At 58.3% G+C, this 26,186-nt stretch overlaps 1 protein-coding gene across 5 annotated transcripts in view; it reads left to right on the forward strand.

Moving 5' to 3' along the window:
- GSE1 (Gse1 coiled-coil protein) overlaps window positions 1-26,186 on the forward strand; it is a 390,132-nt gene that overhangs the window by 240,628 nt on the left and 123,318 nt on the right. The gene's annotated exons all lie outside the window — the stretch shown is intronic.

Raw genomic sequence — 26,186 nt, forward strand, 5'->3', positions numbered from 1 at the left:
GACCTTGAGGGCCGTGCCCGCCCCTCGGAGCCTGCGGGTGCCAGGTGGGTGTCGCCAGAGCGCCGGGTTGCCTTGCTCCTGCTCCTCAAACGTAGCTTCTCGCTGGGGATGCCAGGATCTTTGTGTTTGATCCAAAAATAAGCTGCTGCTTCCCAGACGTTCTTGTGAAGGGATCTCCTCTGTCCGGCCCCGGAGGGTCCCCCATCCCATCCCACGAACTCAGTGGATGGCTGCCATTCAAGTTCTGTGTCTCAGGTGGAGCCTCGCCTGTCTCACCTCCCTGGTGTTTTCCAAGAGTTCCCGCAACAGCAGCGTCATCTGTAATAGCTTACCCTGTCCTTAGGAAACGCCACCCCTGTTCTCAAGGCCCCAGCCCTATTAACTCATTTAGTACACTCAAAAAGTGCGTGAGGCAGGTATTTTTATATCCTGTTTATAAAACGAAGGCCCAGAGACGTTCGGTAACTTGCTTGAGTTTGCCCAGCTTGGAAGTGGCAGGGCCAGGATTCGGGCTCAGGTGGTTTCCAGGTACCAAGCCCTTAACTGCTGCGCCCACTGCTTTCCAGAGGTGATGCTCACTTGGGCTTCTCCTTGGAGGACTCTGTCCCGGGGCAGCAGTGACATAGGACCTGAGGGTGCCTGTCCTGACGCTGGACTCAAGTCACACTGGTGCCTCCCCCAGGTTATGTGCTGGGATCAGGAGACATAGCGAGGATCCAGGTAGACACCTGCGTGCACGTGTGCAGATCTGACAACAAACACACGGGTGATGGGGCGGGGGGGGGGGGGGGCGGTGTCAGCGCAGTGGTGAAGCACAGTAAGAAGGCAAATGCAGCCAGGACAGAGGATAGAGAGCTGGGGCTGATGTCAGCAGGGCGGTCAGTGGAGGGACTGAAGGAGATCAGGAGTGGCCATGACCTTGAGCAGAGGCCAGCAGGGAGTCAGTGAGCGGGCCTGTGATACCCACCCGGGAATGGTGCCCCAGTGAGCTGGGGCGGCATGGTCTCTGAGCAAGCCCTTCCCTCAGCGCCTTCCCAGTAAACCTGGTTTCACATTTCAAACTTTTAGTTTCCTAGGGTGCCGGAGCAAATTATGTCAAACTAGGTGTCTTAAGAGGGCTTCCCAGGTGGCCCTCGTGGTAAAGAATCCCCCTGCAATGCAGGTGTGACATGATCCCTGGGTCAGGAAGATCCCCTGGAGGAGGGCATGGCAACCCACTCCAGTATTCTTGCCTGGAGAATCCCATGGACAGAGGAACCGAGGAGCCTGGTGAGCTACAGTCCATGGGGTTGGACAGAGTCAGACACAACTGAAGGGACTGAGCACACACAAGTGTCTTAAAACAGCAGAAGTCTTGTTCTGTCTCAGTTCTGGAGGCCAGAAGTTTGAGATCAAGGTGATGGCCTGGCCGTGCTCCTCCAAAGACTCTAGGGGCGGGTCCTTGCCCACCTCTCCCAGCTTCTCGGTGTCTCTCGGGTATCGACACATCCCTCCTGTCTCTGCTGTCACACAGCCATCTTCTTACAAGGACACCAGGCATGTTGGATCTGGGGCCTACCCCATCCAGGATGACCTCATCCTAACTAATGACGTCTTTCCAATCCCAAAGAAAGGCAATGCCAAAGAATGCTCAAACTACCACACAATTGCACTCATCTCACACACTAGTAAAGTAATGCTTAAAATTCTCCAAGCCAGGCTTTAGCAATACATGAACTGTGAGCTTCCAGATGTTCAAGCTGGTTTTAGAAAAGGCAGAGGGACCAGAGATAAAATTGCCAACATCCGCTAGAGCATCGAAAAATCAAGAGAGCTCCAGAAAGACATCTATTTCTGCTTTATTGACTATGCCAAAGCCTTTGACTGTGTGGATCACCACAAATTGTGGAAAATTCTGAAAGAAATGGGCATACCAGACCACCTGACCTACCTCTTGAGAAACCTGTATGCAGGTCAGGAAGCAACAGTTACAACTGGACGTGGAACAACAGACTAGTTCAAAATGGGAAAAGGAGGGTATCAAGGCTGTATATTGTCACCCTGCTTATTTAACTTATATGCAGAGTACATCATGAGAAACGCTGGGCTGGAGGAAGCACAAGCTGGAATCAAGATTGCCGGGAGAAATATCAATAACCTCAGATATGCAGTTGACACCACCCTTATGGCAGAAAGTGAAGAACTAAAGAGCCTCTTGATGAAAGTGAAAGAGGAGAGTGAAAAAGTTTGCTTAAAGCTCAACATTCAGAAAACTAAGATCATGGCATGTAGTCCCATCTCTTCATGGCAGATAGATGGGGAAACAGTGGAAACAGTGGTTAACTTTATTTTTCTGGGCTCCAAAATCACTGCAGATGGTGATTGCAGCAATGAAATTAAAAGACCCTTACTCCTTGGAAGGAAAGTTATGACCAACCTAGACAGTATATTAAAAAGCAGAAACATTACTTTGCCAACAAAGGTTCATCTAGTCAAGGCTATAGTTTTTCCAGTGGTCATGTATGGATGTGAGAGTTGGACTATAAAGAAAGCTGAGTGCTGTAGAATTGATTCTTTTGAACTGTGGTGTTGGAGAAGACTGTTGAGAGTCCCTTAGACTGCAAGGAGATCCAACCAGTCCATCCTAAAGGAGATCAGTCCTGGTGTTCATTGGAAGGACTGATGTTGAAGCTGAAACTCCGATACTTTGGCCATCTGATGCAAAGAGCTGATTCATTGGAAAAGACCCTGGTGCTAGGAAAGATTGAGGGCAGGAGAAGGGGATGACAGAGGATGAGATGGTTGAATGGCATCATCGACTCAATGGACATGGGTTTGGGTGGGCTCTGGGAGTTGATGATGGACAGGGAGGCCTGGCGTGCTGCAGTTCATGGGGTCGCAAAGAGTTGGACACGACTGAACTGAAATGAAGACCCTGTTTCCAAGTAGGGTCACATCCTGAGGTTCTGGGTGGCCATGAATTTGCAGGGGTCACTCTTCGCCCCAGCTACAGACTTGGATTGCTGGAACGAGCTTTGGGGCTTACCAGGCAAGATCCTGACATCCGATGTGCCCAGGAACCCTGTGCCTCAGGGGCGACCCTGCCCGCAGTGAGGAGATGGCTGGTGGGTGGGCCCGGGGCCCAGTCTATTGTGCTGCCTGAAAACAGGACTGGACAGCAGGGCGGTGACCGCAGGGTGAGTGGGAACAACCTTGACCTGGCCTGGCTCCCAAAGTTTCTAGGTCAGGCCAGCAGCCCTCCCCTGGCTGCGAGCACGCCAGGCTCTTTCCCGCACTGCATTATTTAGACCGAGGCCAGTGCTGGTGTTCTGTGGCCCTATTGGGGAGAGGAGGGAAGGCCTGGAATGGCAGTGGCCCATCCCCCAGAGCTCTTGGGGGATCCTCTCCCACACGTTCCGAGGCAGGGGAATTCCATCAGGAGAGGAGGGGCCTTGGACCTGGAGCCCAGGCCCCCGGGCAAGTTGCTCAGACCCTCGGGGCTTCTGGGCCCTTTGCTCTCAGACAAGGGCTGACAAAAGACGTCCCGGTCTCCCTGGGTTTTGAGACTCAAATGAGAATGTGCTTTGAAATCTGTAAACTAGTGAGGGATGTTAAGACCTTATCATAGCCTCTGGGAGGCTGGGAGAAGAAGACAAGCTGAGTCTATGACCCCGGGGGATGGCTGGCCCCACTGGAAAGGACATTGGAGCCAGGAGACCTGGGGTAATTCGTCCAACGTCCCTGAGTCTGTGATTCCTCATTTGTCAGAAGCCAGCACCTGCCTCCGAGCATCAGCAGGCGGCCCCAGCGAATCGATCGTTCTCGAGGCCAGAATTGGCTCCCCCGGCGCACGGTGGGACCCGACGCTTGTACGTGTGGGGGAGTCGGGGCACTGCCCAGGGCAGGGGTCTCCTGCTTCATTTCCCTGGGGGCCGGGCCCGCGGTGGCAGTGACTTGACCCCGCTCCCCAGAGGTGAAAGGTCCCCACTTTGCAGCCGGCGGTAATTCCCAGAACCATCCATCTCCCGGCGCCCTGAGCCTGCGGGTGCCATTGTCGTCGAGATGAGCGATGGGCGTCTCTCTCGCGGCCCGGGGACGGAGGTGGGAGGAATTGCTACAACAGGTCTAAGCCGCGTGACTGATAGTGTTTGCATCACTGCCGCCTGGGTGCCGCCAGGACCGACAGTGCCAGGGCCGAGACTTCATGGAGAGCAGGAGAATGAAAACCGTGTGAAGCTTCCAAAGAGGGAAGGGTCGTGGCTCCCGAGAGGCCACTGAAGGGCATGCCCGGGAGGCAGTGGGGACGGGAAGGCCGGGCCCTGGGGTGTGTCTGTGTCTTCAGCCAGGCCAGCCCCACAGCTGATGAAAGGCTGGTGATTTTTGCCGGTCGAAAGCAGAAATAGAATTGGGGAGAAATTGACTCATTTGAGGTTGGGAGCTGGAACCATGCTGTCAGTAGCAAATAGCAGCAGCAAGACTGAAAGATTCAAAGCCTATAATTCCAGGGCAGGTTCCCTGGAGTGCAGTTGAGGCTGGCTACAGGAGAGGGCAGGGCTGGGAGAGGGCCTGGCCGGAGTGTAGAGGGGCTTCGCCAAATGTCCCTGCCCAGCCCCGCCTCCCCTGCCACTGGCTGTCCCCGGAGGCCCTCCAGTGGGGTGTTTCATGGCCTCCTTTGTGTCTGCACTTTCTAGCCCCACTGAGCTGTCACTTAGCACTGCTCCTTGAGGACCTGTGTGCTCTGCTGAGCTTGGGTCTGGTCTTAACCCCCTTCCTCTACACTGGCAGCGGGGACTTGGGGTCCCCACACGTGCGTGTCAGAAGCCATGTGCCCTGAGTCAGAGTCTGCCACCTTGGGGCCTTGGTTTCCTCCTCTGTAAAGTGGGGCTGTGGATCTAGCCATAGGATCGTGGACGGTCAGAACATGAGATCACGTGCGTGAGTTCTTCCATGGGGCAGGGGCCCCATTCCCTAGAAGGCACCTCGGTGTTACTTTCAGCCACCATCTCTAATGTGAATGTATTCTTCTCCTGACACAGAGTCAAGGAACTGTGAGCCTGGCCTCACACAGCTGGGTGGCAGTGCGGGGCGGTGGGCAGTGCGAGGAGGCGGCACCTCCTCGGCTTGCTTACATCTGAATCCCAGCTGCAGAGACCTGCCCTCCAAGTAGGGTCCCAGTAGCAAGCTCCGGGGATTTGCACGAGATCACTGCCCACAGCTGACTCAAGGTCTTAGGGTTGGAGAACCCCAGGATTGGACACACTGCTGTCCTCAAGTGTCAGCCCAGTGCCCACGTGGTCTCAGCACCCAGCACAGGTGTTTTTGGTCCTCATGGCCTCCCTGTGAGGGTGGTGCTCTGGTTATCCCCATTTTACAGGTGGAGAAATGGAGGCCTGGGGAGCTGCTGTGGCTTTGCCTGAAGTCCCCCTGCTCGGGGGTGGGTGATCCAGGCTCTGGGACTCATGCCTGGCCTGCTCTGCCTCTGCTGTCCACCTTCGGGGGCGGGGCGGGGGTACCTGGGCCCAGAATCCAAGGACTGATGGAGAAGGGGCAGCACTGGTGGCTGGACAGTGGGAGCTGGGAGCACACAGTGCTGCGCATTTCAGGGTACCCCAGCCCTGCACACCAGTGCCCTGACCTGCTGGGGTGCCGACTGTTTCCTCATTTCTATCACGAGCATGCACGCACACCCAGAGACACACATTCACACAGAAACGTGCGTTCACATACACACGTACATGCATGAGAAGGCACATATACATGCAAGCATGTGCTCACAAATACACGTGTAATACACACGCACACATGCTACCTGCACATACATGTATCACATGCAGGTGTGACACATGTATTACACCTGCATGTACATGCACAGGAACACTACATGCACCTGCATGTATCACACAGATGTGACACACACACTACACCCACACATACACACTACAGGCAGGCACACACAAGTATCACACAGATGTGACACATTCACGTGCACATGCATACACATGCACACTACACATACATGCATATATCACGCAGCTGTTATATACATACTACACCCATGTGTGTGCACATATGCACTACACTTGCATGCATGTATCACACAGATGTGACATGTGCCTGCATGTATGCGCATGTGCTACATGTACACACATGTATCACACAGAGATATGACACATGTACTACACCTGTGCACATGCATATACATACCCGCATGCACATATCATACACAGATGTGACGCACGTACTACACCTGTGTGGACACACACACTACATGCACATGCACGTGTCACACAGAGATATGACATATGTACTACATCCATGCATACACACACATATCATACATAGGCGTGACACATGTACTGTACCTGCACACACACACACTACACACACATGCACGTATCACACGCAGATGTGACACATGTACTACACCCACCCACGCACACACGTAACACACTGCATGCACATGCATCACATGTGACACATGTGCTACATCCACACACACACACACTACTTGCACATACATGTATCACACAGATGTAACACATGCACCTGCATGTGCACATACATGCACACTGCATGCACATACACGTATCACACAGATGTGACACATTCACCTGCACATGCACACTACATGTACATACACATATCACACAGCTGTGACACATGTACTACACCCATGCATGCACACACACACACTACACTCACAGGTATCACACAGATGTGACACTGCATCTGCACACACACACACACACACACTACATGCCCATACACATATCACACAGATATGACACACGCATACACACACATCTACACACTACATGCACATGCACATATCACATGCAGATGTGACGCATGTACTGCACATGCACCCACATACATACTACACGCACATACACGTATCGCGCACAGACGTGACGCACGTGCTACACCTGGACGGATGCACATTGCACACTACACACACATCTCACACAGATGTGACACGCATACTATACCTGCACACATACACACTACACGCACATACACGTATCACGCACAGGTGTGACATGTATATACACATGGACATGGGCCCCAAGGGCCAGGGCATGGCTGTGCCAGGTTCCCAGTCTCCACCGGCAGGAGGCGCCCTCCCCACCCCTCTGCCTGTTCATGACAAAGAGGATGCCCATGGCAGGGAGGCCAGCCCCGCGGGGTGAGGTGCTCTGCAGGACGCTTCCACCTTGTACTTTCAACCCGGCTGTTCCTGCTGACAGCAGCAAGGTGTGACAGAAATAGCAGCAGGATTCTGGCAGCAGTGACAGTGGTGGTGACGGCCAGAATCCCCACAGAGCCTGCAACTTCGGTCTTCTTGGGCTCGGGGCAGATGAGGAGCGGGGGGCTCTGTCACTGGCTGGGGTGCAGGAGGACCTGATTGGGGTCTTGCATGTGTGGGGCAGCAGGGTCAGTGTGGTCTGTGCACCTGCCTTGCTTGCAAAAGAGCAGGAGAAAGCAAACACTGGCTTGAGCAATCGGAAGCCTGACATCGGGGGCAGGTGGATGGGTCTGGTGGTGTGGAGTGACCTGCACCTGGTTGGAGGGGCATGCAAGGCACAGCTTTTCTAAAAGGAGCTGAGGTCCCATGAACTGGGCCAGCGGAGGCCCTGCAAGGCTTTGAGCAGTGTAGGAAGCCCCTGTCCATGCCTAGCGTACCAGTGAGGAAGGGAAATGCTGGACTGCAGCTCCTGAGAGGTGGGCCTGGCCACGTGAGGTGGGCAGAGCAAAGGTAGCGTAAGCCGAGTATAGAGCGTCAGCCGGCGTCTCAGAGCAGTCCTCACACAGATGAGGAAATAACTTTTTTAAAATGTGACTTAATGTGAATGTACTTAATATCACTGAACTGTGCACTTAAAAGGCTTCCCGGGTGGCTTAGTGGGTAAAGAACCTGCGTGCTTTACAGGAGACACTGGAGATATGGGTTCTGTCCCTGGGCTGGTAAGATCCCCTCCTGGAAGGCACTGCAGCCCACTCCAGTGTTCTTGCCTGGAGAATCCCACAGACAGAGGAGCCTGGCGGGCTTCAGTTCATGGGGTCACAAAGAGTTGGACACGACTGAAGTGACTGAGCACAGTGCACTTAAAAATGGTTAAGGTGGTAAATGTTTATGTTGTGTGTTTTGCCGTAATTAAAACTGATTTTTAAAAAGTTCACCTATACATATGTTTGAAGCCACCTCACCCCCGTGCCATTTTATACTTGCTAAGTCAGCTCCCAAACGTTATAAAATGATAACATGCATAGCTGGCACAGTTGTGGTGAAATGGACAGTTGGTTGGAGCCTGGCAGCATGTGGACAGGGAGAGCTCTTTTGGAAAAGCAGAGGGTCAGGTCATAGCGAGATCCACAGAGATGCTTCTTTACTCAGATCCCAGAAGTCCCATGCTGGGATTTATTCTAAGGAAGTCAGTTGTAATAGACAAACAAGCAACAAAGCAAGAAATGTGAAGATACACACCCTTCTGTGAAAAACTGGGACCACCCTCAGTACTCCCCACAATGGGCTCTGACATCAGCATGGCAGAGTATTAGGGTGTCCTCAGGGTGGTAATCCTAGAGCCCAGATAGTAAACAACAGGCTGCCAGGTGCTCAGAGGAGTCTAGAAGCAGTTTGCTCTTTTTCTCCTCCAGTCCTTCTGGAGACGGGAAAAACAAATGCGGATGTGTTTTGTAGTTCCCGTGGATTCCCTGAAAACCTCCGGAGAAGTGATAAACAGATCTTTGCATCCTGGTGCTGGCTAATTTGTTTTCAATAGGTTTCAATCAATTACGTGGGGTCCTCAGGAAGGGGAAGTGCACCAGTAATTGGCTAAAATAATTCACTCGGCACTTCAAACGCAGCTCTCCATTGAGATGCAGCAGCCCAGCCTTCGATTCTTAATAAACAGGCGTGTTTGTCCCCCACCCCCTGGGTCCCTGAGCTCCATGGGAACCGCACGCAGAGGGCCTGGGAGGAGGGGCACGCGCGACAGTGATGGACCTGGCCACCCCGCAGAGGTCACCGAGCCTGGCGTGCTCCTCCCCGATGTGCCTGCGGGAGTGTCCGAACCAACAGAGATCTCTATTCCCTTGTGTTCCGGGGGACAGGAGTCTGAGGCCAAGGTGTCCGCGGGGCTGCGCTCCCTCTGATGGCGCCAGGGGGACCCTCCCTCGTCTCTCCCAGCCTCTGGCCTTGCTGGCCACCCTCAGTGCTCGCGGCTTGTGGCCGCATCCCTCCCGTGGCCATCTCTGTCCTCAGGTGTCTTCTTCCCTGTGTGTGTCTCTGAGCCCCTTCTCTTCCTGTGAGGACCCCCAGTCATCCCAGGGGAGAGCCCACCCTACTCCAGTGTGACCTCCTCTTAGCATCCACTTGCATTACGTCCTCAGACTTGTTCCAATAGGAAGCCATTCAGAGGTACTGGCATCAGGGTTTCGTTCTATCTTTAGGCAGGGACACAACTCAGCGCACATACCTGCTTCTGGTTGAGGGCCTGGTGGGCGGGCTGCCGGCTGACGGGTGCCGTCCCCTCTACCTGTGGTTTGGAGTGGGTGTCTGTCCCCCACGTGGGGCCCCGCCCGCCCCATCTTCTCCTTTAACGGCTGTCTTACTGCCTGTGGATCACAGGCAGCTTCTGTCCGAGGGTCGGGCATTCCTTCTCCAGCTTCTGTGGAATCTCAGGCTCAGGGGTGACCTCGAGCACAGATGGCGCAGTGAGGATGGCGGACCTCCCAGAGCTCGGCTCCAGGTGGAGGAGGTCCAGGAGCCCGGGCTGGGTAGGTGTTCATGGATTAGGGAGGGGCGCGTCCCACTGGAGTCATCCACGGGCCCTTCTTTGAAGCTTAAGTGAGATCAGCCTGGGACAGAGACACGTGGTGGCCTCGGAGGAACGGGAAGCGTCGTGATAAAGAGCCGTTCGTTCCCACGCCAGGCAGGACTGAGCCCTCATGGAGGACAGAGCACAAGTCGGGGCACACCCTGCAGGGTGACCTCAGGCGGAGACGGGGATCCTCAGAGGGGACAGGCCGGACGCAGGGATGGGTGGTGGGGCAAGGAGGTCAGGGAAAGCTCCTCCCCTCCAAGGAGGGGACCGAGCCGGCCCCTGAACAAAGAGACAGGGAGGAAAACCATGCTGGCCTCTGGGGGGAAGGAGCCACAAGTGCAAAGGCCCCGTGATCTGGGTTCAGCTGGCCCGAGCTGGACAGGGAGGCACGGAGTCCGTGGAGCCAGGACCCTGTCCTTCTCGCCGCTTCCTGTGGCGCCCAGGGGCCTCTTCCATGTATTTGTCATCACACCGCCTGCCAGGACGGCCCCAGGGTGGGGCGGGGAGGGGGGGTTGGCAGCCCACAGCAGGGAAGGGCCAGGGCAGGTGCGGTCCCTCCCGCCTCGCCACCCGGCCTCCGCCTCTCCTGCTCACAAATCACGGCTGCCTAATGAAGTACCTCGCTCCTTGAAAGAACTCCAGGGCCCCTTGCTCTGAGCCGGGTCAGAGCCCCCGCGAAATTACAGCTGTAAGACACGGCGGGGGGAGCGGGCCCTGGCCCTGCCTGTAATTACGGACCTCGGAGCGCTGATTGCCGCAGTCCAATTAATTAAACACGGCAGCGACCCAAATTATGATCCCTCGCCTCGTACCGAGCAGTATTTTTAACCTTAACTGTCGTGGCTGAGCTTAAATTTCCTATCTGGACAGAAGTGTCACCCGCGGGAGAAGGAGTGGTGTTGAACTGAACCTCGCCAGTGACAGACCCTGTAATTAGAAACTGTAGTGTCCCCGAGACTGGTCTTTAAAACTGTCAGAAGCCAAACGGCCGTCATTTGATACAAGACTATCATTACCCGTGAACCTATTAGCTGCAGGTAAATAACATATTATGCCGGGGACAGAAAGCAGGCAGGTTGGGGAGTTCGCTGACGCTTAATTAGGGCCGGCCGTGCTGGAGACGGATGGTCACCTTCTCGCTCCCCTTCGTTAGGAGGGAGGGTCGGGTGTGGCGGTGGTCGCAGGAGGGAGCCCAGGCTGCTGACCGTGCAGAAAGGGCCTCTTCCCTCATCCACGCTGCCTCTGCCTGCCACTGCCCTGCCTGCCCCGCTCTTCCAGACCCAGGTGGACACTGATCCCGTGGGGTGGGAGGACGCAGACCTGACCCATGCACGCCCCTGGGCTGAAGGGTGATGGTGGAGCGGACCCCCGCTGGGCAGAGGACATCTGCGCGGCGTCGGGGTGGGGGTGGACCATCCCGGGGAACCGGGATCAATCAGCACACTGAGAACCGCACTCTACAGTTTGTGAAGGCCACCCCACCCGGGCGCACTCAAGCCTCGAGATCCTCCGCCTTCTCTCCCCTCACACTCTGCGGTGGATCTGGAAAGGCCTTCTGAGGCCGTTTCCCGGAGTGCAGGGTGAGGACCAGACCTGACCACAGAGCAGTCACAGGCCGCTCGTGGATTCCCGGCTCCAAACTTCCGTTCTCTGGTGTGTTTAGCGTGTGGAGCTACCTGAGGAGCTGGTGGTGTCGCGGGTGTCTGGGTGAATCTGAGAGTGATTCTGTTTAGACACTGTGTTAGGTAGATGGCTCTGCAGGTATCGGAAGGCCTGACTCGACCGGCTTAAATCTCCAAGGACCCGAATGTCCCAGAACAAGGGGTGCAGAGGACTGGGTGGGCTCTGCCCCTGGGTGGGCAGGTCATGCTTGGCCTGTTTGTCGGATGAATGGATTTAGAACGAAGGCCTGAAAAGAAGTTGCAGCTATACAGTTGCCGGACAGAGAATTCCATCTTGCCCAGCCATCCACCACCAGCACACACACTCGCACACACTCACACACACGAGCTCCAATGTGTACTCCCACAGTACACACGTGCCCACTCCCCTGTGTATGCGTGCACACACCCCCCCATGCACACAGAAGTGCCCCACTTATACACGTGTACACACGCACCCCCCACATGCTCCTGTTTACACCCGTATCCACATGCACTTACATGTGGGAACACACACACGCGCGCGCAGGCAGCCAAACAACATGGGTGGTCCCCATGCTTCTCCAGGTTGGACCTTGGTTTTACATGTTTGCTCGGCACCCCCTCCACCCCTGTGGCTGTGTCTGGAAGGACCAGGGGCTTGCTGTTGGAGCCCCGGCCTGCACTGAGCAGAGGGGGCATGTGCATCACCGGGTGAGTGGCGCCCAGGGGCAGGGCTGGTGACAGGGTGATGGGGGCAGACCTAGGGTGGGCATCTCTGCCCCCTCGTGTGGGTGCCACCTGGGCCTTTGTGTCACTTGTCCCTGGGGCCCAGGAGGGATGTGGGACACACCAGGGGACGGAGGGAGGGTTATTCCGGGAAACGGGGACAAGACCAGCATGGGAAGGACCTGGAAAGGGCAGGGCCGTGGGGCTTCAGGAGACGAGTGGCCAGTGTGGCGTGAGGATGGCCCTGATGGGAAAAGCCTGGAACATCCTTCTGTGGGGTCACGTGTTTCTTGCGGTAGAGGTAATCCACGTGGATGCGGGTTTGATCCTGGGGGGTGGGGGTGGTGGCAATGTAGTGACACCGATGGTGACAGCTGGCATGTATCAGACTTGTGCTGAGTGCTATGCTGAGCACCCAGCATGGTGTCATCCATCCGTCATTCATTCATTCATTCATCCATCCATCCTTCCATTCCTTCTCTCATCAGCTGCTCAGTCAGCTCCTGCTCCTTGCTGGGGAAGGCAGCACAGATAGCCTTTGCTCCTTGGGGTCTGACAGCTTGGGGGTGCAGGGTGGCAGTGAAAGCCCCTCTCCTGCTTCCCATCCTCCCCATGTATCCACGTTTTCCAAGCCAACACCCCCTTTCCTCCCGAGTCTCAGATCAGAGCTGCACGCGCACCGTCCCCACACCTTGAGTCCCCAGCTCTGCTGGCCCGCGGCCTTTTCTTCCATTTCCCGCCCCCACCCCACCCTGCCCCGGGTGCGTGTGGAGGCTGCAGTTTCTCAGGAGTGTGTCGTGGTGACATATTTGGTGGACCCGGCCGCCTGGCTGGGAGAATCCATCAACCAGCGTCCTCAATGATCGCCTGCCCCAGCCCTGTTTTAATTTGCCAGTCTATGGGCTCCTGTACACGTATTCATCTATATTTGTGTCAGGCGAGATTGCCTTTGTCCTCCTCTGCCTGCTAATAAATCCCTCCATAGGTCTCAGCCTCGGCACTTGGCTCCCTAGGTGTCCAGTTTGGAAATCAAGTCAGGGGGTGTGGTGACTCTGATGGAAAATGACCCTATGAAGCCAAACCTAGCTGCTTCTCTCCCCACTGGACCCCCTGCCTCAGAGTGGACTGGGCAGGGCTCCCCAGCTCACCAGAGGGGTGCTCAGCATCAGGGCACAATCGCATGCATTTTCCCATGGTTATGGAGGCTGGAAGTCCAGATGCAGGCATTGGCCGTTTGGCGTGTGGACAGCCGCCTTCTCCTCGTATCCTCGCGTGGCCATCGCTCTCTGTATGTCTAGTTCTAACCTCCTGTTGGTATAAGGACACCAGTCATATTGCACGAGTTCCCCACCCTGACCCCAGTGCCATGACCTCATTTTAACCTAACCACCTCTTGAAAGACCCTGTCTGTCCAAAGAGTCATGTTCTGTGGTGCACGGGTAGGACAGCAATTTTAGGGGCCACCATTCAGCCCATGATGGATGAAATTTCTCCTTTTCAATTATCTGTGAAGTGTGATGGTCGTCAGAAAAGTGCATGCAAGTGCCCAGTCATGTGTGGTTACTGCTGAACTCAGCAGGTAACCAGCCCCCAGGAAAGAAATGGGGTGTGAGCAGTCCCAGAAGCCCCCCATAGCAACCCCCCACCCCGGTCAGCCACCATCCTCCTGGGGAAGCCACTGCCCCGACATTTAAGCCCATGGGGTCATTTTTTAGATCAGATGATGCTCCAAAGTGACATATTCTGAGTGGCTTCTATGTACCATGGAGGGCAGGGGAAATGAAAGAGAAGCAGAAACAGTGCCTTGAAGCAGGGACAGGCCATCCAGTGGCTTTGCAGGTGGGCTGCCTGTGGGAGCAGACTTGGTCTAGCTGTCGCCTTGACCATGCCCTGAGTGGGCCTCAGGGTGGGACTGTTCAGCTGCCGAGGCGCCCGGCCGCTGCTTCACGGATGCGGGACAACAGCTATCAAGAAACTTTGGCCAGAGGGAAGGGGATCACCCTGTGAACTACAAGTGCTGATGAGAGTTGGTGTCTTGATTTGTTTTATCCACAGTGGAATCCACAGAAACTTTATAGCACTTCTTTTTTACCCACGTCCCGGTGCCCCTGAACTTAACGTTCAGAGGAATGGCTGATAAATGTCTCGCGTCACATCCTCTGGGCTGTATCGGGTGCATGGCGGCTCTGTGCCCTCCGACTGTGTGGTTGGTCGGGGACACGTTAGACATGACCACAGGGATGGGAGTTCCTGGAGGTGGATGACACCTGGGATGGCAGAGGAGAGACTTGAGCCACTATCCGAGGCGGGTGGTGACCTGAGTCAAGGAGGCTGCCCTGGGGAGGGAGCAGCGCAGACACAAGCTGGACCACGCGTGGACGGGAAATGCGGCCTGTCCACGGGATGGGAGCCAGGTTTCCAGGTTTGCACAAGTGCACATGGAGAGGAAGGCAGCTGGGAGGGTTAGATCTGGGCCTTGGATGAGAGCCGGACTTCAGGAAGAGGTAGCTGGCGTTCTGGCCTTCCCAGGTGGCACAGTGGTAAACAATCTGCCTGCTAATGCAGGAGATGCAAGAGATGCAAGTTAGATCTCTGGATGGAGAAGATCCCCTGGAGAAGGAAATGACAACCCACTCCAGTACTCTTGCCTGGAAAAGCCCCATGGACAGAGGAGCCTGGCGGGCTACAGTCCACGGGGTCACACAGAGTCGGACAGGGCTGAGCAAGCACAGAAGGCCTTCTGGTCTCGGGGAGGTCATGTTGGTGGTGGGCTCTGAAGGCTCCGAGCCCCACTTCCGAGCCGGCGCCTGCGGTTGCATGGCCCTCACTCAGAGCAGCAGGGTGGTGTCTGGCTGGGGGACTCTGTGTCTTGTTCATCTGAGGAACTCTGTGCTCCAGAGACAGGGTCTGCTGCCCAAGGACCCCTCCAGGCCGACTCCTGCTGGGAGAGGCTGCCTCCCCGGCTGCCCACCTGGAGGGCACCTTGGTTCCGGACCCCCAAGTCCTGCAGCCACAGGTCTGGACTCCCTGGCCTGACTTGCCCAGGCTACCACCTGCCCTCAGCTCCTGTGGCCATGGGTGGATGCCTGATCACCATAGAGCCCTGTGAAATTGAGGGACAAGAAGCTCTGTAGAAGGTGGAGCGGCAGCAGGCTGGCCAGGCCACAGGAGGAGGGGCCCACCACTCAGCCCCGATAGTGTGTGGGAGCTCGCTCACGGGGGTGCGGGCGCGCCACTTCCTCCCCCAACTGGAGGCTGCGGGAGGCTCAGAGGTGTCTGGATCGCCCCCCCTCACCGGCCCCCACGTCCCATCGCCCCTCCTGATCTCTGCGTCCCCTGCAGACGGTCTCCCTGACAGAACCTGACAAGAGCCATTTCCAAGATGGATTGATTCAATTTAGCACAAATTTTTGCTGGATTTGGTGACGTATGGCTCCCTGTTGGAACCGCATCGAATGTGACTCCAAAGAGAGAGGGTTTATTAGGCCAGGCGGCGCTGAGCAGGTGGGGCCCGGGGGGCGGGTGCCTGCAGCGTCCTGAGCGCTTGCCCTGGGGTGCCCCGGGGCCCCCACCTGCCCCTCCCTGCCCTCCCATCATTGGGGGCCCGCTTGGCCCAGCTCAGAGGGAAATGCCTCGTGAGCCGGCTGGCGTGTACCCCAGGGGCCGCATTTCCATTTTATTCCCAGAAGCCAAGTTTTGCTGCTGCCGAGGACCCCACCGCAGGAAACCCAGAGCTAAAGACTTCTTCCCTCTGGGCTAATAAATTCTTAATGGAGGCTGCGGCTCCAGAAGGCACAGCGCTGCCCCCAGCTCACCCCCAACCTGGGGTGTGTGTGTGTGTGTGTGTGTGTGTGTGCACGTGCGCGCGCACATGTGTGGTGTGTGTGTTTGCACGTGTGTGCATGCATGTGTGTGCATGTGTGCACGTGCGCATGTGTGGTGTGTGTGCGTGTGAGTGTGAGTGTGGGTGCAGCTGGCACAGCCCGCCTGGACCAGGTCACGCACAGCACAGCTGGTGTCTGTGCCTCATACCTTCTGCTGTGTGCCTGAGCAGAGGCTTCTGGACCGATGCTCAGCAAGGGCTAGGGACTGCTTCTGCTGGTCCCCACTGGAAGGGAGGGGGTACCCAGTCTTGGTTAGGGAAGCAGGATCCCACTGACCCCAACTGTGGATGCACATGGCTTTGGCCTTGTTGTTGGAGCACCACCCCCCCCACAAAAGTCAACGTCACAGCTAGAACCAGAAAGCCTTTCTTGACCCCCCAACCTCCGGCCCCCTGCTCCTATATCTAGCTCTGCTTCACTCCAGCCACACCCATTGCCTCACTGTTCCCCGAACATGGAGCCTCAGGGCCTTTGTGCCTGCTCTTCCCCTGCTGGGGTGTTCTCCCAAAGGCCTCCCCAGGGCTCACCCCCGCCCCGTACCCCTGCAGGCCTTTCTTTCAGAAGTGAGCTGCTCCAGAGGCTCGCTCCAGCCTCCCTATTGAAATGCAACACCAAATTCCTCTCCTGGCTTTGTTTCGCTTAGTACTGACCCCCCCACTTTCACCACATAGACATGGAAGTTGCACGTAGACGGGGGCCATGCTCCGTTTCCTTTACTGCTGTACCCCCAATGCCCAGGACAGCGCCTGGCGCTTGGTAAGTAGTGAGTAGGCAGGTGACAAGCTCCTGGACGAGGGCCTGACTTTCATGGCCATTTGATCTGGACAGAAAAGAGCAGGAATTTCCCCTTTGTATCTGCGATAGGCTGCAGTGCCTCCCCACAGACATTGCGTCCTAACGCCCGAACCTGTACATGTGACCTGATGCGGGAAAGGGGCTTTTGCAGGTGCAGTTGGGTTAAGGCGGGATTCCCCAGGTGCATGTGCAGTGCAGTCCCAAGAGAGATCTGACACGGAGGAGGCCACGTGACCACAGAGAGCCCCCTCGAGCCGGGGCACGCCAGCTGCCCCCAGGATCTGGAAGGGGCTGGCAGGACGCTCCCAGGAGCCTAGAGGCCACCCTCTCCCCAGAGGGCCAGAGTCCCTCCAGGGCTCTGAGTCTGGGGCCTTCCATGCCAGACCTGCTGGCTCGGGCTGGGTTTGAGGGTGGGAGTCAGGGCAAGGGTAAGTGGCAAAGGAGACAGAGGAGCCCGACATGAGGTGACTCTAGGGAGCCCCATCCCTTATGTCCACAGTCAGGCTCAGCTTGTGTAGAAAGCGTTACACCTCAGCCTTGGGGTCCCCCTGGGGTGCAGGAGAGTCCCCTCAAAACTGAACCTGGGCCTCAGGCCACATTTCTTGGAGTTGTGACCCCAGCGAGCAGAACGAATTACCGGGGTGAGGCAGGTGATGGCCGACGGCTAAGGGGAGGCCCCGGGACCGCTGGGCAAGCGTCTAGCACCGTGGCCTGTGTCCTCCGGGAGGCCCCCAGACCCGCCCCACTCCAAAAGCTGCAGGCAGCCCAGAGACGGTTCCCACGTCCTGGCAACCACCGTTTGTCTGTGTGGTTGGAACCCAAGCTTCAAAGTGCCGGCGTGCTAATCCAGCCCCCTTCCAGTATTTTTTCAGGGGCCTGCTTTTGAAACGTGTGGTGTTTCTCCCTTTCTTTTGAGGCAAATGGCTGATTGATTGCCTTTCATCTCCTACTTTGAGTAGCTGTAAGAGCTACTTTATATAAACATCAATTACCGGCACGTAATAAATTAAGGGTCCCTCACACGGCACGCATTAGAGTCCGGCCCGATATCAAAGCGCCCCCATCACCCAGCAACGGGAGGGCGGGGGCTGATGAGCTGTACGACGCTGGTGGAGATGCCGGTTTAATTGCAGATCTGCAAAAGGGTCACAGGTGGAGAGACCCCAGTCTCACCTGCTTGTCCCCAGCCTGGCAAGCAGGGGGGCAGTCAGGCAGGTCACTAGTCAGGGCTTTTGAAAGTCTGTCCTGCACTCCTGCGGACCCCAGACCCCATCATGTGGCATTGAGGTCACCTGGGGGATGTCTGCAAGCCTTCGAAACCCTCCTCCACTTTGACCTCTGTCTGCTTTGTCCATTGCTCTGCCATCTGGTCCGTTGGCCCATCCTGGGCAGCTCCTGGGCGTCGCCCAGCCCGGACTCTGCCCTACCCCGACTCCTGTCTCCTTGGGATCTGTCCCTCCCTCTCCCCGTCTGCACAGAGTGATTGAAAGCAAAGACCCTGACTTTGTGCACAGTTTTACTTCTTCCCCGCTCAGCCCCTTTGCAGCTGGGGGCCCTCGGGCCACTTACTCATCCTCTCTGTGCCCCGTTAGCTCCTATGGGTAGCGTGGAAAGTCGCTTTAGTCGTGTCTGACTCTGTGCGACCCCATGGACTGTAACCCACCAGGCTCCTCTGTCCATGGGATTCTCCAGGCAAGAATACTGGGGTGGGTTGCCATTCCCTTCTCCAGGGGAATCTTCTCGACCCAGGGAATTGAACCCACGTCTCTTATGTCTCCTGAATGGGCAGGCGAGTTCTTTACTACCAGTGCCTCCTGGGAAGCCCTTAGCATGTACGCACGTAGTGTGAAAAGATGGTGTTTGTGAAGTGCACCTAGATACACTAGCTGTCCCCGCCGCTGTCGTTGTCACAGGCCACAGCCCATGTTGGGGCTCTTCCGGCCACCCATCAGTGCTGAAGCCCCCCAGACCTCCCCCCACATGAGCCACTTTTCTCTGCCCGCCCCCGGCTCCTGCTCCTCTGCTTCCCCAGGCATCCCCTTGTCTTGGAGGCCAGACTTCTAGAAGGACTTGGGGCACCTCCTGCCTCAGGCTTCAGCCCCTGCCCCAGGAAGCAGGACCCTCCCTGCTTGCACCCGCATGGCTCGCGCACCCCGACATGTTACCCCCACTTGAGAGCAGGTTGCTCTTAAGGGTTCCCCCACCCCCACCCAGCACTGCTCTGCGAGAGCCTGAGAGCCTGCATTTCTGCTCCCAGGTGACACTGCTCCTGTGGGAGCCCCACTTTGAGAACAAACACAGGGTGGACTCGCTAGCGGCCCCTGGGAAATCAGGCTTCCCTGACAGCCCCTTCCCGGATCTTTCCTTCCTCGTCCTCCCTCCTCCTGGCTGCTCGCCCCTGCTCCTCCCCACCCCGCCCCCCCCCCCCCCCCCCCCGCCTGCCTTCTCTCTCCTTCCTCACCCTCCAGTTCAGTCTCAGAGGAGGGCCAAGGACCAGGGCCCCTCTGACCAAGAGCCCCCAGGACCTCCCTGGAAACAGGCTCCCACCTCCTTGGAGCCCCCTCCCCTTCCTGGCATTGCAGGAGTTCTGCCCCCCCGCCCCCAGGGCAGCTCCTGGAGGAGGGGGCAGGCCCAGCCCTGGGGGAGCAGCCCTGGGAGTCTGCCCAGCGCCCCCCCTCGGGGTGCACATTCAGCTCGCCCAGACGCCTCATACTCAGGCGCCCGCCGTGCTCCGAGACGCTCAGCCCATTGTTCGGGGAAGGGCCTCTCGTGCCAGAATCTCTTATTACGGGATGGAGATTTCTCAAGTCCAGACCACAAGGCCTGGCTGTGAGCACCACTCCCTCCCCAGTATTCTGTTCCGGAGCCCCCAGCCAGCCCTGCCAAGCCGCTGCTCTTCCCACCTCCCCCGGCCCTCTGCCCGGGGCTGCCCGCAGGCCTGCAGGGATCCCAGGGCGGAGGTCAGGGCTGATGAGTCAGAGGCTTGGCAGGGCTGTGTGTATGTGTGCTCATCTATGTGTGTGTGCATCTGTGTGTGCATGTGTGTGTGTTGTACACGTACACCTGTGTGCGCACGTATGTGGTACAGTGTACATCTGTGCAAATGTATGTTGTACACGTGTGCATCTGTGTGTGCGTGTGTTTGTACACATGTACATCTGTATGCATGTGTGTGAGTGTGGGTGGTGTGCTGTGTTTGTATGTGCATGTGTGTGCATGTGTGTACACATGTGTACACTGGTATGCACAAGTATACCTGTGTTTGTGTTCACGTGTGTGGTGCGTGTGTGAGGGTTGGGAGGTGTGTGCACACGCTCCTCCTGGGGTCCCAGGAGCCCGGCCCCCACTCCCAGGGTGCCTCTGGGTGATGGATGAGCTCTGGTATTTCCCAGGCAGCATTCCAGCTTTCTGAAGTCACAGTTTCCATCTGTAGGCCCACCCCTCCTCTGCTTGATCCCTGTCCCTGTCCCCCCGCGGGCCTTCTCTCCAGCCTGTGGGTGCCCAGGGGGCAGGGCCTCCTGGCCTCGGCCCCCCAGACCCAGCCCGCTCTCTCCCGGTCCCTCACACAGGCCTCCCGCGGGCTCCCTGCTTGACAGGGTTAAGTAGCGAGCTGGCATTGCTGGGAAGAAACACAACCGCTCGGCGAGCTCGGCGGCCCAGGGTCACCCTGGAGTCCACTGACGAGATCTGGCAGCAGGCAGGCGGGGTGGGGGCGTGCGAAGGGCGACCGCCTCAGAGAGAAGGGCCAGGGGCAGGGCCAGCTCATGCCTGTGTTTTCTCGGGGCTCGGGGCTGGCGTCTTCTGTATCTGGGGAGGTCACTTGAGCAGGTGGGGGGCCGAACGTGCTCCCACCTCCTCCCAGAGTGCCCTGTGGATGGCGGTACAGGGCTGGGCTCTGAGGATCCAGTGGTTCGGGGCAGGGGACAGACGAACCACAGCATTGCTCTCTGGGGGGGGCCCCTGGACCACCCCAAAAACGCAGTGGAAGGGGAGAGTTCCCGTCTCTTGTGCTAAGACTTTAAGTCAGCTTCCTGCCTTGCTAGCTCCATGGCTGGTGGGTGCCCTCCCACCCCTCGCCCACAATACGCCACTCCCCGCCCAGCTTTTCACCCCTGGGGACACAGGATGGTGGCCCGTAGGGGCTGGAAGCAGAGAAGGTGGGCAGGGGGAAGGAAATTCTAGCTCCCAGCTGCAGGCAAGGCTGGAGAGGGGCTTCAAGCAGAGTGCCAGCCCCACAGGCAGGCGCCCTGTGGGCACCCCACGTCTTCACTCGGCTCCCTCCTCCAGCCAGAGCACCCTCAGTGCGGAGGTCGCCAGCCGGCCCCTCTGACCCCTGTGGGACCTCGGGCAGGTCCTGTGTTTCCTGTGACGAGGAGACGGTGCAGGTCCCACCCCTGGGAGTTCAATAGGGTGATGACTGGGAAGAGTCAGCTGGACTTGGGGCTGGCGGAAGGTCTTAGGATGGTCAGGTGTCCCCTAGACTCTGTTTCCCTGGCTGTAAATTGAACAGGGGCCAGGTGCTGTAAGTCCCCTTTGCCGTTTTTCTACTGTGATTTGAGGAGCTGGTGTGGAACCCTGGAGGTCCCCTCACCGTAGGGAGGGTGCGGGATGCCTCCTACCTCCTGCTGCTCCTGGCAGGTGGGGCAGGGCAGACTGTGTCCCAGCTGGAAGTGCAGAGGCGGCCCAGGGTCAGGCTGCACATGATGGGCATCAGATGGGGTCCCTGCTGGTCTAGCCCGGGGGTCTGATGACAGGAGACGGAGGCCAGGGCACGCCTTGGCTCAGTGGCCCAGCCCCCCTGTGCTGGGACTTTGTCATCCAGGAAATGGGGCCACAGAGCTGGCAGTGACCAAGGAGCCCGGCACGCAGGTGCTTGCAGAGGGTCCCTGGGTGCAGAGCGGCCGCCTGATCCATGTTAGCCTCTGTGTTATCTGCCTACCCTCGAGCAGATGCCGGAAGCTTCCCCCGCCCTGCTCTGAGGTTTTCGCCCTGAAGCGTTTGCCTGGGGAGAGAAGATAGTTGAACCACTCCCCCCCTGCCCCCCACAAATCCCACGCTCCCCTGTGAGCCCACCCTCCCTCCCTAAGCCAGCTCCCTTGCCTCCAGCCCCAGCAGCTTTTTCTCTATTTTTTTTTTTCATCTTGCCAGCAGAGCATCTCCCAGCCGGTCATTCCATTTCATTTCTGGTCTTGGGAGAGTGACATTTACATATTAATATTTTCCGAGGGAGCCCCGCGCGCGGAGCAAGTGTCTGCCTTGTGGCCTCACATAATGTGAGAGAGATAAAGCGCCCGGCTTCTCCATGAATAACGACAAATGAAAGCCGCGTGGCCGTGAAAGGCCTCGCGTCTGCCCCGTCAGCATGTGGTACATCGGCTCAACAACCGATCCTGCGCCCGCTGCCTCCCCGGGTTTATCTCCACTTCCAGGGGACGCGCTCTTTGTGAGGGCCCATCTCTCGCTCCGCCGCCATCCCCAGCCCGGTGCCAGGGCCCGGCTCCCGCCTGTGGGGCCGCGTCAGGTGCCCGGGAGCCGGGGCCAGCGGGTTATCTCTCTCCTGCAGCCCTGCCCGCGGGGCCCCGTGTCCCCGGCCGCCCAGACAGCTGCGCTTCCGCTCTGCGGTGACCCCGAGGTGCTCATGAAACTGGGGGGCTTTGGGAACGCCCGGGGGTAGGGGGAGCAGTGACTTCCCAGGGTGTGAGGGTCCAGGATAGAGCATGAGAGTCTCCAGGCAACAAGCATGACCACGTGGATAGAGGGAGGCTGGCCATGGGAGAACGGCCACGATACAGGGGCGCTGCGGGGACTGTGCTGGGTACTGGTCTGAATCATCTCATTGGCTGAGGCGGGGATGTGATGTCAACGTTTTCCTCCGGCGGAGGTGGGTGGGTTGAAACGAAGGCAGGGAGAGGGAAGTGGCTTGGCCAAGGCCACACAGCCATGGAGACATTCAGATGGCCACGTTCAGGGTCCAGCTCTGCCTCAGTCAGCTGCGGCCCTGGGACTCAGCTCCTGCCGCTGTAGAATGGGGACAGGGCAGCACTCAGCGGGGGTTCAGAGTCGATCCGGAGGCCAGCATGCAGTGTGCAGCGGATGAGCTCGGGTGTAGACCCAGCAGTTGGTGTGTGTTTAGGGCACAATGTCATGAACGCAAGGCTTGCCCCTGGCTGCTTGGGCGGGCGACACCGAGGAAGCACCCGCCCTGCCCCCCAGAGGGGTCTGGGGTCTCTCAGACCATAGGCCAGAGGGTCTCTCTCGCCCTGTCAGTCTGGTGGTCTTTCTGTCAATCTCGGGCTGGGCAGAGAGATGTCTTCACTTCAAGGTGGGAAGGGTCGGGGAGTGAGTCTGGGGCCTTCAGCCAGGCCTCCGGGATTAACATGTTTGCAGTGGCAGCTCTGACCTTGGCACCGCGCTTCTGCCTTGACCAGTGCCAGGGATTCCCCTCGCCCACTGACTGCAGCCCAGGGACACTGCCCGAGGGCCTGGAGCAGGGTGCAGAGGGCACAGGGCGCAAGGCTCAGGCCTAGCAGCTGGTTTTCTGTCCAGAGTGAGAGACTTAAACCCTGAGAACATCCCAGGCTCACTTTCAAGGTTGAGGAACTGGACTTGCCCAAAGCGAGTCTGTGACGCAGCCGGGATCAAATCCCAGGCCTCCTGCCTCTGGGCCCAGCGCTGTCCTCCCTGGCCAGTCTCCCCAGACACCGCGGCCCTCCCTCTTGCCTGTGCAGGAGCCCACCCAGGACTGGCCTATGGGCATCAAGAAGCCTGAGTTCCCAGCCCAGCTTTACCTGCTACAAACTCTGGGCGTGTTTGGGACCTCTGTGGACCTCCGTTTCTGCTGTGCAGTCACGGCCCCCACACCCCCTTCCTCCTCCAGCGTCCTTCCCTGGCGTTGACGATATGTGTTTGCAGCCATCCTGTCCACAGCACCCATGCGAATGGGCTGGAGTGGGTTTCCAGCCCCACCCCGCAGGAGGAGGGGACGCCGGCCTTGAGGGTAGGGGCCTGGCTGTGCGCTGGAGTTGCCCGCCCGCCGGAGAGAGACCAGCCTTTCCATCTCAGTGTTCTGGCCCTGTAAAATCCGGAGCATGCTGGCGTTCAGCCCAGGGGGTCTTGAAGGGTTTCCACATACTGTTTTAAGATCCTCTGCTAATGAGGGCCCTGGCAATGCCAAGTGTCCCCGTGTCTGTGTGTGCCAGCCAGAAGCTGGGCACAGCTCACGGGAGCCGGTGGGCAACAGTGGCGGGGGAGCGGCCCCCTGTCCACATCCCCGTGGGTGCCCGCCGGGGCCTCCTCCCCATTCCAGGAGCCCTCATGGGCAGAGGGCACTGGGCAGGCAGGCCGGGCATGCCCTGCCCTCTCGAGCCTCCCTCTCCCCACCCGCAGCCAGGGCTCCCCGAGCTGAGTCCAGGACGGGGAACATGCCAGGGTGGATGAGGCAGTGGGTAGCCCCCACGCTGGTGGGGGGACCTTGGGCAGCAGCGCATCCTCCCCTCCGTGGGCCCCAGGTGGATTGTGGGATCTGCCAGGAAACGGCTCATCCATTATCTCTCTCGCCCACACCATTAAGGGCAGCCACAAATGAGAACACAGCGGGGCGACCCCCCTCCCAGAGGCCCCCCCAAACGTGCCCGCCTCTGCCCTTCACCACACCTGCCTGAGGGTCATGATCAGGAAGGCTCCGGGTGTCAACAGGTGTGAAAGTTTAGCGTGGCCCGAGGCCTGGCACTGCCCGGCACCCGGAGGGGACAGCCCTCCTCTCCATGCGTGGCACCAGCCCCAGCCACCTTGCTTCCTAGGTCGGCAAGTCTCCCTCCCCACAGGTCCTTGGGGCTCGCTCCCGCTGCAGGGGCCCTGAAACTTTGCTTCCTGGGGGGAGCGGTTCAGGCGTGAGTGGGGGTGGGGGGTCTGGGAGCGCTTGCTCGGGGCAGGCTCCAACCTGAGCCCCTTGCACGCACGTGCGTGAGATGACGTCACACTCACAGCAAGGCTCCTCCTACAGATTTGGAAGCTGAGGCACCAACGGTGAGATGGGTCGCCCAGGGGTACAAGGCCGCAGAGAGGGGAGGTGTGAACCCCGAAGTCTGTGCGTGTATATATGTGTGTGTGGGGGGGGGGGTGCTGGTGTGTGCGTGTACATGAGTGTGTGTTATGAGAGCTTGACCTGGTGGCCACCCTGCCTTCTAGCCTGACTCCATTTTTGGCTTTTGTTCAAGTCCTACCTCTGCCCTCTGAATACTCTGGAAGGTGCTGGGTAAATATTTGCTGATAGACTGTCTGACGAAATTGTCTCTAGATAGGGAGGAATTGGGAGGGAGGGCTCTCTGGGGACTGATTAAGGAGCCCAAGTCAGGTCTGGGGAAGGAAGCAGGGCCGGGGGACCCCAGGGGCTGCCTCCCACCCCTCCAAGACCCCCAGCTCTGGGGGTGGAGCTGATGCAATTCTAGGCAAGGCATGGCACCCCGGGGTCTTGGCTGCTTGTGCCCCAGACCCTCCCGTGGGTCCCAGCTGTCACCCCTCTCAGGCTCCCTGGACATCGGGAGGTCAGAGAGTCCCAAAGGTCCTGTCTCGGCATTGTTCTACCCCCGGGGGCGAGGCTCGCCCCCTGCCCACCCCACAGTTCTGGCTAATGGATAGGCCTCTGGGAGGAGGGGCTGGGTGTGAATAGGCCGAGGCAGCAGAGGGGGGCAGGGTTGGGGGGCATCTGGTTGCAGAGGTGCCGCCTGTCCAAGGCCAGGGCTTTTGAGTACCTGGGGTGGAGGCCCTCAAAAAGGGCTGATTCCCTGAGGCGTGGAGTGCCCCCATTCCCCAGCCTCCCCGACCCTCGAACACCAGTGCTGACAGCTGCCTGCCAGTGATCCGCCCTCTCTGGCTTGTGAATAGGTGGACTTGGTGGGTCTCTGCCCCCCTCGCCCCCGCACGGTGGCCCAGTAGGTGGGGGGAAGGGGCGTGATTGGAGCTCCGGAGACCTGATCTGCCTGGAATCTGATCCCGGTCACAGCTTCTGCTAGCTTTGTGGCTTAGGGCAAGGAACTCAGCCTCTCTGGGCCTCTGTTTGCTAATTTAGCAACAAGGGCTGCTTGTAAAAACGCCGAATGTGATGGCCTGAATATAAAGATGCTTCTGGCCCATTGGAAGCTCTTAGCAACAGTGGCAGGGCCGCCACTGTTGGGGGTGTTGAGGGATGGGGGGCCGTCTGCTGGCCCCTCCACAGCCTGTGTATGCGGGAGGTGGGCAGGGCGCTCACACCCTGGGGAGACCAGGGAGGCAGCCCACACCTTGGGGCTGGTCCAGGGCGTGGGAGACTTACCTGGGCATTTCTGGGCTCTCCC

Source organism: Muntiacus reevesi, chromosome 2, assembly GCF_963930625.1.
Source record: "Muntiacus reevesi chromosome 2, mMunRee1.1, whole genome shotgun sequence".
Taxonomy (NCBI): domain Eukaryota; kingdom Metazoa; phylum Chordata; class Mammalia; order Artiodactyla; family Cervidae; genus Muntiacus; species Muntiacus reevesi.